The sequence below is a fragment of the Accipiter gentilis genome, chromosome 12 (genome assembly GCF_929443795.1).
Source record: "Accipiter gentilis chromosome 12, bAccGen1.1, whole genome shotgun sequence".
NCBI lineage: Eukaryota > Metazoa > Chordata > Aves > Accipitriformes > Accipitridae > Astur > Astur gentilis.
The window spans coordinates 13,604,005-13,616,277 of NC_064891.1; positions in this window are offsets into that span (position 1 = coordinate 13,604,005).

Sequence of the window (12,273 nt, forward strand, 5' to 3'; positions counted from 1 at the left end):
TTTGCTGCTCCTGCTGACAACTCTTAACACGCTGGGTTTGGGATAACTATTCTGTTCAGGTGGCAAAAATTACAATATCTCCTTAACAAGTAGCTCAAAGCATTTTGCACTTGGACTTAAAAGTCTTTTAAATCAACTCTGCCTGATAAAGCGGCTCTGAGGAAAATATTTCCCTTTTGCTGCTGGGAAAACAGAGGCTGGAGGGCTGCGGGGAGTCACGCCGTGAGGCACTAGCACAACCAGAAGTCTTTGACAGGCAGTGTGGTGTTTTACTTAACGAGTCATTCTTCTGTACAGACAGATGAATGGATGGGAAAAACCTCTTCGTGCCTGAAACTGTAGCGCTTTCTGGGGAGTATTTATAAGTTGTATGTTGTAACGTGCCATAGATTGCGTGTGCGTGCAGGGTTTTGATGGTTTAGTAGCAATGTTAATACTCTTATGGGGAAAAATACATAATCCTAACACAGGAACCAATTTAAAATGTTCTTGATACAGCACACTCTACAGTATGATCCATCTGTACTGAACAGTTCCACCTTTATTAGGTTTTGGGGTGGTTTTTTTTAAATAATATTTGAAAATGGCAGTAGTCTTGATCTCCGGGTGTCAGCATTCGGATATGTGGGAAACTAGGTAGGAGCCTAAATAATACATGTTACTTGCGGGGCTAGAAACTAGAGCCATATCCTATGGCCTTCTAATTAAAAGTCTTTATTTCCACAGATTTATTCTGTGGGCCTTACTAAATAGATCAGCCTTGGGTTTCTAATGGTGACTACTTGAGGAGGAATGTCGCCTTTGTTACTCTGAATAGTTGGGAGCAGATTACCGGGCTGCCAATTTCCTGTTGCCTTTCACAGCTGCAATTTGAGCCCTATTTGCTCCTGGCTCTTGCACAATTGAAAACAATGGGTGGCTTCTTTCAGGTTTCACTTCAGAGCTCTTAGAAACTGGGGAAGTGGCAAAAGCCCTACTTTACAGGTAATTAACAATAGATGATGTTTGTTCTGCGTCCCCCCCCCCCCCCCCCCTTTTTAAAAAAAAAAAAAAAAAAAAAGGGGGCTGATAAAGGTAGAAGTACACACCGAGCTTCCAATATAGATACTGCACAAGTAGTCTTATGGATGCCGTCCAGACATAACCCTAGCAAGGTGATGGTACTGGGTCAGGCGTACCTCCAAGCGAATAAATGAAAAAGCAGAAGAGAAGAGCTGTTCGGTTGCTAGCAATGCTGAAGGCTAAGCAGCAAAGTCTGGGCAAGCTCCCCTGTTTCAGTCAGCCCAATATGTGAGTGTTTACTGTTATGAACCTGCTCTTTGATTTAGGGCTCCTTTTTATTGTATCCTCTATCTCCTTTATTAGGTGCATGCTTCTCATACCTTGTTGACATTTATGTAGGATAGTTAAATGTTTTCTTGTGTATATTCAGTCCTAGGAAACCACCTGTCCTGTAAAGTTTATCTTAAATACAGAAGCTTGTTTTACCACATAAAGATATAAGTGTCTGTTGTTTAAACTTATCTTGTTAACGTAGAGCAGTGGACACTAGGAAGAAGATGCAAAAAAGATCCTCTTGCATCGTTATTAGTATTTATCTAAATATAGGTTGGGGCAGACAGAAAATGTCTAAATTGGGATGCTCAGGCTGCTTACAGGTAGCAGGGAAGAGATAAACATGAGAATGAGAGTCACCTGCCCTCAGAAGTGAATTTTGTGTCTGCACATCGTAGGCTGTGAGGTACCATGCTGGCAAGTTTTGGAAAAAGACATGGGCAAAACTAAAAATGGACCTTTGAACATGCTGATTGCAGAAATTTCTCTTTGGGCATGTAGAGCTAACTATTTATTTGGCCTTGCTATGTCTGTGGAAACTTCCTGAGGACACAGGAGATTCGTGCACACACATAATGTCGCTGCTCAGTATGTAAATGCACACTTGCATTCTGTATCTGCCAACCTTACGTGTGCGAAAACCAGAGGAGAGATGGAAAAGCCCGCTCTGGTAAAACCTGCTCCAGTAAATTCTGGCTAATACAGGTGGCACTATTCAAATTTTTGCTCTGGGTGAAACTTAGCAAACCATACTTGCGCTCGGCATCTCTCCTACATTTGCCCTCCCAAGGCACCTTCTGATTTTCTTGGTCTCTTTCTCAATGAGGGCCCAGTTTGGTGATGGGACTGCTGGTTTGAGAAGCTGCTGCCTCCCTGGGTAATGCTGATGCAACTGTTTATACAATACAGGGTACCTGGGTGAAAGGAGGGGATGGGACTTCTTGTGCTTGACTCTGGTGGCAAGGGAAATGTTACACAGTGCCATACCTGGAGGTAGCCCGTGCTCTTTAGAGCTGCCTCTCCGTGTTAAATGTGCTCTCGGGCTCTGAGGCAGTCATCTGCTCTCCCTCCTTGCTTCCCTGCCTGAAGACACAGTTTTGTAGGTGGTTGCTGAGACTGCAGACATGGGTGTAGGGCTACGAGCCAAAAAAGGGAAGTATCTAGCTGCACCTGAGGAAATTCTGTCCGTGCACTCCATCCACACGCATTGGAACAAGTAAGCAAAGTATTAGAAAAGAAATGAAAACAAGAACCAATTCATGCCTGTGTTTCTGAGTTTCCCATGAGGCTTGTAGAATTTCATTAGCTTTAACTGTGAACATGACTTTTGCTTCTTGTTCTCACCATCTGCAAGGCTTGGAAAAACTGTCTGACTCAATAACCTACTTCTGTTTCTCCTCCTTCCTGTCGTAGCTGCCCCTTTACATCTGTGACTTAAGTGATATCTTTTAGACTGTAAATCTTGCAATAGAAACCATCCCAGAAGGAGAAAAGGATGGCAGAGTTGCTACACTTTGGATGTACATCTTCTCCAGAGCAGGAACAGATGAATGGATGGCCATGCTCCCTGTTGCTGATCTTCATCAGGAGCTCTGAAAAAGAGGGAGGGAGAGAGATTCTGAGTAGAGGCTTAGAGCCAAGCTGTAAAATTGCTTCACTGGTAGCTTTGTTATGGGATTGTCGTTATTTCCTCCTTTCTCCAGCTCCTAGCAGATAATTTAGGAAGATACAGGAGATGTACCTGAAAAATTTTTTCTTTCTTTGAAAAACCACAATACATTTCAGCAGAAGTTCAATAATTTTGGCTTTTGCTACTACTGCTCCTAAATCTTGTACCCTTGCGTTAGGGAAATGTGAGCTGCTGTAGCACTAGATGCATTTACATGTAACTTACGTTTACAACATAGTTGTATTTGTAAATGCAAACTGCTTTGGACCACACCAGTCCACTTAAAATCCAGCCCCTGTTCTCTATTTCATCCCCTAGCAGCGTAAGCACCTCCTGCGTGCCTGTGCTTAGTTTTCAGGTTTATTAGATTCTGTTCTCCAGAGGGGAAGCAGAACTAGCTCTCAGTGACCAGCGTGCAGCTGCAGAGACCAGGCTGCCGTACCCCTGTGGTCCCCGCGCCGTTAGGGTCCTTTCCAGGTATATGCCCATCACCGTTCCCATCTGCGACTCTGCAACAGGCTTCCACTTGCCCTTGGAAAGCCACGTGCCTCCCCCTCCAATGTCCAAATGTGCCCTGGACATTTGCAGGTCTCTTTCTTTAAAAGGTAACTACGCACCTGTTGCTAATCCATGTATAAATCCTAGTGTAGCTGACTGCTCCCTCTGAGAGTTGGGAGATTCTCCTGTAAGGTTCAAATCTAAAAGTCACAAATGCTAAGTTTTAGCACAGCCCAGTAAACGTGGCAAGGATTGCCTCGCCAGTACAGGTAGGGGAAATACCAGGCAAAGCAGGAGGGTGCCCATCTCCTATTCATTTTCTTCCTCTTTCCAACCAAATTTACACCAAAGAACCCAGGAGTTCCTGATTTACAGTCCGTTGTCATGGAAGTGTGTGTATGCGCAGGTTACATGAACCGGCCTGTGTTTGTACACCTGAGAGAACCGACATGCATTTTGCAGGTTCAGCAGCTCCACGTAGAACAGAGAGACAAGTCCGTTGGATTTAGTCGCAAATTCAGCTTAATGGACCCTGTGGGATGGGAGCCTGGAGCAAAGCTCGTGACTCCATGTAAGGCCTACCTAAAATTTGCCTTGTTCTCTGGATGGTGCAATCTCAAAATTTCTGAAAATCAGGTTAACTCGGTTCCTAGATATGAATTTCAGAAAATAACTACAGGCTACTGGCTTTAAAAATATTGGCCTTGTAACTCCATTTTGCCTTTAATTGAGAATTTGAAATGGCCAAGATAAAGCCAGGCATTGACTCTGATGCATGACGGCCACACCAGTGAGAGAAGAGCTGGGAACGGAACGGTTGCAGGGGTGCAAATGGAGAGGAGCACTTAGATGCACTTTTTTTTTTTTTGGTCTGTCTACACACTTTGTGCCTGAGGTTTTGTAAACCTTAATACTCTTAAAATTTGCTTTTGAAGTTTCACTGAAGCTAATTACACCAATGGGAAGAAAAGTGATTTTATGTTGTATGTGTTTTCTTTTTTTTTTTTTTTTCTCTTTTCTTTTTTTTTCAGTTCTTGTCCACCTGGAACTCCACACCATAGGCATTTACTGTGTTTTTACTTCTGTTACAGAGTTAAGAGGCATTTTTTTCCCCCTTATAAATGCACTCAGTTTCTTTCAAACAACTCTCCTACCTTTTCCTGGCAGGTGACGATACTGCTGATCAGTACTGCTCAGCACAGCAGTTGACTTAGAATTGCTGAGGTAAAATATATGGTTTTCCCTTATTTAATAATTATTTGCCATTTCACTGCAAGTTAGCACACACAAGTAAGAGTACAGGAGCCAGGCTGGTCCCTCTCAACTGGACCAGCTCTTATATTCTTGCCGCCCAGCTTTAATAAGGGTATCATAGAGCAAAAGGAGAGCCTAAGCTTATATTTTAATCACAAGAAAAGTCCAACCAACGCAACTGAGCCAGGCCTAAGTGTTCTCTCTAGGCAGCACGTCCTGCCACAAGCATTGCCACTGCCAGTGACTCTCTGCTGAGCGAACCTCTGGTCTGACCTGGAGGGTGCTGTGGCCAGATAGTCTGTTTTGGTAACCGGGTTGATGTTGCTAGACTGCATCCATGACTCCTTCAGCATTGAATTTATCTATAAATAAATCACTGGTATAAACTGCATGGCAGGCTTGCAAAGATGGCCAAAATAAAAAGCTTGACGGGAGGGAGTTAATTTCTGTTAGCTGGATTCCCCACCGAGCTACGGCCACCTGAAAGCCTTGCTGCGTAGGCTGGGATTCAGCTCTCTGCTACTTAGATGCTCAGCTTTCTGGCAGCTGGTGGCCCCACTGTTTGCCTGGGCTTCCTCTGCGATCGGAAGGATGGGAAAGGTAGGAGTGGAGGGTGATTCAGCCCAGCCTGAGGACAGTGGGGTGAAGCTCTCAGTGGAGGTACCTCGCTCTGATGGCTGTTGAGGAATCACAGCTGAACAGCTAAAAGTAGATGCCTAACATTTAGGTGAATGAATTTCAGTAAATGAGGTGAATCCCACCCATGGGTACTTAAACTCAGTGAAGTCCTTTTTTCTCACTTTTTTTTTTTTTTTTTTCCCCACCTCCTCCTCTGGCTTGCTTTCTGACTTTCACTGAGACATGTTGGCAAAGGGTCTTTCTGTCTGTTCTGCAGCATTTATGTAAAATACAATTAATGATAGAAAAATCTCCCATGATATGAGCTGCATGATAGACAACCCTTTCCTCCTCCTGCTTTTGCATTCTGTGGGCACAGAGGTGATATGCGGGGATATGTGCGTATGCACTCAGCATAAACCAAAGTTTTTCCTCTCTTACACCTAAAATCTCCCCAGCACATTTGGGCAGACTGTTCTGTTGGTCAGCCTTGCTCATACGTGATGTTCTGCTGCAGAAAATTATGTCCCCATCATGTTTTTCAGACGATGTAAATTTGCCAAAACAAATGATGGGCAGAGGAATGCCTGACAACTTTGCTTGGATTTTACGTAACCTTTACAATACCCTTTCGCAGTGCCTCCCAGATAAGTAGGTGGTATGCCAAAACAAGAGAACAGTAAAACTTGTAATGATCTCATCCGATCTCTCTGTTTTAAACAAGATGCTTTTTGATGGGTTATGAGACATGACATCAGAGTTTTCGGTTTCATGCCTGAGGTATGCTGGAGGGAGCCTGCGGCAGCTATGGTGGTAAGCATCCCACAGAGGCGAACCCGGTCACTGCGTAGTAAGGGCTAAAGACAGAAGAAGTGTGAGTGACGACAGCAACAAGACAACAGATGAGTTGGACAAAGTTGTGCGATGATACGCCAGAGTCAGAAGGCCAAATGTCTTTTAAAATTCCCCAAGCTGGCTTGAGCCTTGGCTGCAAGTGTAAAGGGAGGTCAGCACAGCCTCAGCCCCCCCGGTCTTTCTTCCGTAGAGACAACTCTCATTCCTCAGTCTGATAATAAGCAGTGGTGGAATCTGTTTCATAGTCTTCTTTCCTTGGGAAAAACCCTGCTGTTCTAATAAACTGTGATCTTATACTTTATGTATGTAGGAAGCAGTGTGAACAAAAAGACTAAGCCAGGAAGATCTGCCTTCAAATCCCAACCTTGTTCAGGGATGACAAGCAAAACATCCCATCTTCCTGCCTTTGTTTCCACATGGTACAGGTAATTCTGACCATAATGGGTATTTTATGAGATGTTACTGCTCCGGGTTGGTACTGTACTTCAACAACACACTGCAAAATTATTACATCTGTATCCGAGTTATACGAAGTATTTTTTATTCTGCTTTCTGGAGGCATTGGTAAGAAGGGACCGTGCAAAGGGAACCATCAGGTGCAAAAATTATGGTCTCAAAGGTGACCGTTTAAAGGCTTATATATCCTCATTTAAGTTTTTGGAAGACACTTGAGATTTTATCTTCTATTATTTAGAGACATCGCTCTTCCTGGCATTTTGGGATAAAAGCGGTAACCTTTGGTTTTACTTCCCCATCCTTCCCTGCTTTTTCACACCGTGTCACCGAACCGTATGTACTCCACAGAGCAAGGCTGAGGTTTTTGTGCAACGTAGTCTAGTTATGGTTCTATGGCAATCGCCTTACTTTTAAAGCAGCGTCTCCCCAACAGGGCTGCCACAGGGCTGGAGGCTGCAAGGCTCAAACATAACTGGAGTTAAGTGAAGGCGACGAGCCAGATCTCGCCAGGACGCAGTTTATAAATGGAGCGAGCGTTTTGGGTGGCGGTGGCTTTGTCTCTTTTGCCTTCCTGCACTGGAACCGCAGGGGATGGTCTGTAAGGCCAGGTTGGAGGTAGAGGAGAGGCACTAACACAGCTCTTGAGCCTTGGCTTCAACATCTGGGGAGGGGGTGTTAGGTAAAGCCCCCTGCTTGCAGCTGGTATTTACAGGACAGGTTAAGACCACGAGGACTCAGCGGCAATTAAAACGAGGCCAGGGTGGCACTGCTGGAGCTATGGGACCGTGGCAATTCTCCCACACCCATGGAGTGATCGCCAATCGCTCTCTTTGTCCTGTCCTTGAGCACGATGACAGCAGCTCCTCCTCAAGGTTAAACAGTCTTAGGCTTTGTTTTCTGTCAGAGTCTGCATCCCCAGGTCTGTGATCTTCTTGGAAGGACCGGCAGGCAGGACTGGTTCCAGTATTGGCAGCATCTTGTCGACCAGCTGGCTTGGCAGCGTTTGCTCTCTTTGGGACAGCCATGTGTTTTTTCTGCTCCGGCCGGTGGGGCCATTGCACCGCAGCTGGTCCCACCACCGCCTCGCAGGACTGCCCTGCAAACCCCACTAATACTCGAGCACATGGCACGTGTCCTGCGTTCGGCTGCGATGCCAGCCATTCCACGACTGCTCGCTTGACTTGCCGGTCTCAATCACCAACCTGAATCTTTCTTCTTGCTTGTCTTGGTCTTTCCTTGATGCCCCTGTGGCATTATCCTTGTCCCTGGTTCCCGTTCTTTCCCAGCTGGATGGATGTGGTTCTAGTCCTGTCTCCTCCTCATCCCATCCCTTGTGGTAGAGGTATTCAGGCTCCCTGGCCCTGCCTGCTCTGGTACCCCTGGGGAAAGGAGAGCTGTGACCCTTAGCCAGACCCCCAACGGCATTTCTTGTCCAAACAGTCTCAGCTTCAAGTTTCTAGAGGAGAAAGAGTTACTGCTGCTTGTCTCTAGTGCCTTCAGCTCAGGCCAGGCGTACAGAGGAGATGCTAGCTGGCAAAGGAAAACCGGTGAAAGCACTTAGTCATCTGCAATCATTTCCTTAACAAAAGGACTTGATATTGTCAGCTGGTGCATAGCCTAGGGGTTATATTCTTATCTAGACCCAGGCAGGAAACCCTATGATTTACAACTGGATGTAAGAAATAGCAATTGCCTGCCTAATCTGCACAGCAGATTACTGGAATATAATTCTCTCAGGCTGCAAACCTAAAGAGGATCCCAAATCGGTGTGACAGAGCAGTGCATCTGTGGGTTGTTGACTAAGCAAGTTAGGATACTGAGAACATGGTAGACTAATGCTCCAGAGTCTGTAAGTTCAGGGTAAACTGAAACAATTCTGCCCTGAAAGATCTGAGCGACCCTTGTGGTGGACTCATTTCTGTCCCTCAAGAGCAGCTGTGTTACTCCACAAAATTAGCAGGTGCAAATTTACCACAGCTGAGGGGACACCAGGACAAGAACCTTTGCTTCTCTGGAGGGGTATTAAAGCAGTCTTGTTCTTCTCAAGGCAGTTTGTAGTTTGTCTGGGTCTTCTTCAGGCTTGCTACAAGACCTGCATCCTTAAACCCGGGGGTGTTATTACAGGAGAGGTGTGCTATGCTCCTGTGTGACTTTTGGAGTCCTGCTGCCTTTTTCTTTCTTGCCGGAGCTACGATGGAGTACGTGGCATACATTTGGTGAGTCTCTGCTCATTGGTATTGGATGCTGTAGTGTGTGCTTTGGGAAGTGCGTTGGTAATAAGACTGGCCTGTGATCAAGCTACAGGTTTTTGGTATGTGAATTACAGTATCTGCTTTCTGCAAAATGCTTGTTTTGAGACTGCCAGAGAGACCAGCTCAAGGTACTTTCCAAACAAAGGTATGCTTAGTCTTTGTTGGGTGCCTAACTAGAGATGAGCCTTGTCTAGGACAGGGGCTGTGAGTGCCTTTTGTGATACAAATGGTGTGTGTTTAAAACCTTGGAAGCCCTGTCTGCGGCTGGGAATGGGAAGCTGTTTGTTTGAGGGTATTAACCTGTCTGCTAGCATGCCTTGCCCGCATCGAGGTGGCCCCAGGAGCAGGGTAGCTTGGAAATGCCACTTGCAATTAAAACCTGTATTTTCAAGTGCAGCTCTGCTGTTTGTTCATGCTGAGAAGGGTTTCCTATCTTTCAGAGTCTTTTGGTCGCTGGGCTATACTTAATAGGATGAGATTTATTTTTTTGTTTGTTTGTTTTTTTTTTCTTTCCCCCTTGAACCACAAAGCTGCCAAGCTGTCCAAGGAAGGGGCTTGTAATTAATGCTAAGTGAAGTGGAAACCAGGATGGCTGCTTAGTGTAGGGCTAGTGGGCCATGCTCTAGTCTCAAAGAATGCCAGTGTAGCTCTGAAATAACTGTGGGTCTCCAGGTTTTTAGCCCATGGTACGTGGGAGCAGAAACTGCCCCCCCTGTGGTAAAGATGTTTGTGACTGCAATGTGAATATTATACCTCTGGGCCATGGAAGCATCCCTTTGGGTGGATTTTTCTTTTTGGGTACTCCAGGAAAGGGTAGATTTGCTTCTCTAAAAGCTCTGTGTTAAGTTCCTGTTGCAGGTTGTGACCTAGGAGTTTGGGGCTGCAATCTTGATGATAATCTCATCATCTAGCCTTGACTTGTCTGTAAATGGGCTGCTCTGGGGACACATGTTCTTAGATATCTCCTCCTTCTTGCACAGAACTTGGTTGTTCCAGTAAGTGGTTTCACTTCAAGTGTTCAAAGTGGCTCTTAAAGCAGCAGTAGTCTTAACCTGAGGCTCACCTGCTTTAAATTTGGGTGGGTTTTTTCCACCTTCAGGTTGTTTTCCCACTGGGTTTGCAGAGTGAGTGGAATGCAGTTTCCGTGTATGCTATATGGATTATATACCTTGCTCTGAGCAGCAGGACAGGGCTCTTTGCTCAGCTCTTGAGGAAATAGGGAATGTGGTGGGAAAGTCCTTTGCTGTGCTTTTCTAACACCTTCTGGGTGTCTAAAAATCCTTAGAGAAAAATGTCTGTGGCTGGTTAGAAACCCTTATTTGGGTCAAAACTGTGAATAGGTCAGTACTGAGTGGCAAAAAAACATGGGGGGGGGGGGGACGGGACGGGACAGGGAGAGTGATACTGGTTTGGGTTTTTGTTGTTGTTTGTGTTTTTTGTGGGTTTTTTTACCAGCTTTCTAATGGACCATTTCAACTCCATGGTTTTCCTTAGTTGGCTTTGTCTCTCCAAACTATATTCCACATTTCTGTATCTGTTTGATACCCAGTCTTTTGTTGAGACTGTAGCAGAAACACTAGGTTCTTTGCATGGTGCCTTAGCTTTGCAGAGCTGTAGAGAACAAATACTGCAGCTGTTGCAGTCCTTGGTTTGACCATTTGGTCAAATTGCTGTTAGTAGTGGGGTTTTTTTTTCTGTCCTGTAGCAAGTAGGCTATGGCGGAGGACATGCTGTGTCATGTTTCTCAGTTTTTAACTCTTGCTTTGTGGGGTTTTGGGTGGTGGTTTTGTTGGGTTTTTGTGTTTGGTTTTTTTCCTTAAACAAAGACCCTCAAGTGTCAAGCTGTATCAGACTTACTGAGAATTCTTGAGTTTTTCTTGCCTTTTGACAGTGACCTTAGAGAAAATCAACGTAAGGAATATTTTTTTTTTCTTGTCTGATGTTTTCATGGATCTCTCTCAAACATATGGCGGTGTTTCCCAGCTGCCTTGGTTTCTCGTGCAGATGAGCCCTGCCAAACAGTTTCCTAATGCACCCTGTTAGGACAAAGGCTCAGTTGTTGTTTTCTGTTGATAAACTGGACATTTAACTGCTTCGTTTCCCCCCTACTACAGCAGGATTAGTCGGTGGCTATTTGCTCAGGCCCCAATCCTTGGGCTTGCTGGGACAATTGCTCAAGAGTTTCAGATTTAGAAACCAATGAATGTCAAGCTGAGCCTCTGACTGAACTTTCTTTGAGATGAGCCAGAGTGACCTGCAGCGAGCTGTAAAGAAGAGTGCAACGACCCCCCACTCCCGCCCCCCCTTCCCTTCCCAAAAGGAAAAAATATTTCCCAGAGCACTGGGAACCCTCCTAACTTCCTCTCCTGTGAATTCTGGATTAGTGTGATTTGCATGCTTAAAGTTAATTCACTAGTGAACGGAGGAGGTGTCTGGGAGCTTCAATAGATTCCGCTCCTCGCCGCCGAGTGCCAAGGGCCTCCGGTGTGAGCCACGTAGCGAGGGAAAGTGAGGACATGTAGGACAACTGCAGGGGTGAAGGGAGGGAGGAGGGATTGTACCATTTGTACTGAAGTGTTTGCAATTCTGCCCTCCCACAGGCCATGGCAACTGGACTGAATGTAATCTGGCCCTTTTATTTTCTTGCTTTCATTCAAATGAGGCCATATAACAAGCTGAGAGCGAGAGGAAGGGGGAAATGCATGAAGTATACATAATAAAGATGATACAGCTGCAAGCGCCGTTTGCCGTTTAAAAAATGCGACCAAACTCGGTGTATCGGGTGGGTTGGGAATTTGAGTGTGCTCGGTCCCTGGGAGGTTTCTTCTGAAGCTATCTTTAAAAACAAAACAAACAAAAAAGCCCCGTCTGGTTATCCACAGGCCTTGCTCCCTGATAAGAGCCATCTAGCATGACCAAATTAAATCGTGGGCTCCGTCTTGCAGCTAGCACTTGATAAGACACGTCCGCCGGTTGGGAAAGTTCCGCTTTTCCAATTTCGTGGTGCCTGGGAAAGCCACTTTTAAATTGCAGAGAGGGGAGGAAAAAAAAAAAAAAAGAAGAAAAGTTTGAATCATTGCACGGAGTCACTGGCCCTGCTGAGGGGGCTTTCTCTCTCTTCTGAAGAACAGACCACGCACAAAGCCAGATGGTTCCCGTCTGCTGGCTTTATTCAATGCACTTCCTCCCACAGACGGGAGCCCTTTTGCCCTCCTTCCACCCCCCTCTTTCAAGCATCCACCACTGGGCCTTTCTGTTCTGCGGCTGGAAATAATCTTTTATTGCCCAGTTGTTCGGAAGTGACCTTTTGCCCTTGATTAGATAGCACCAGGCTCT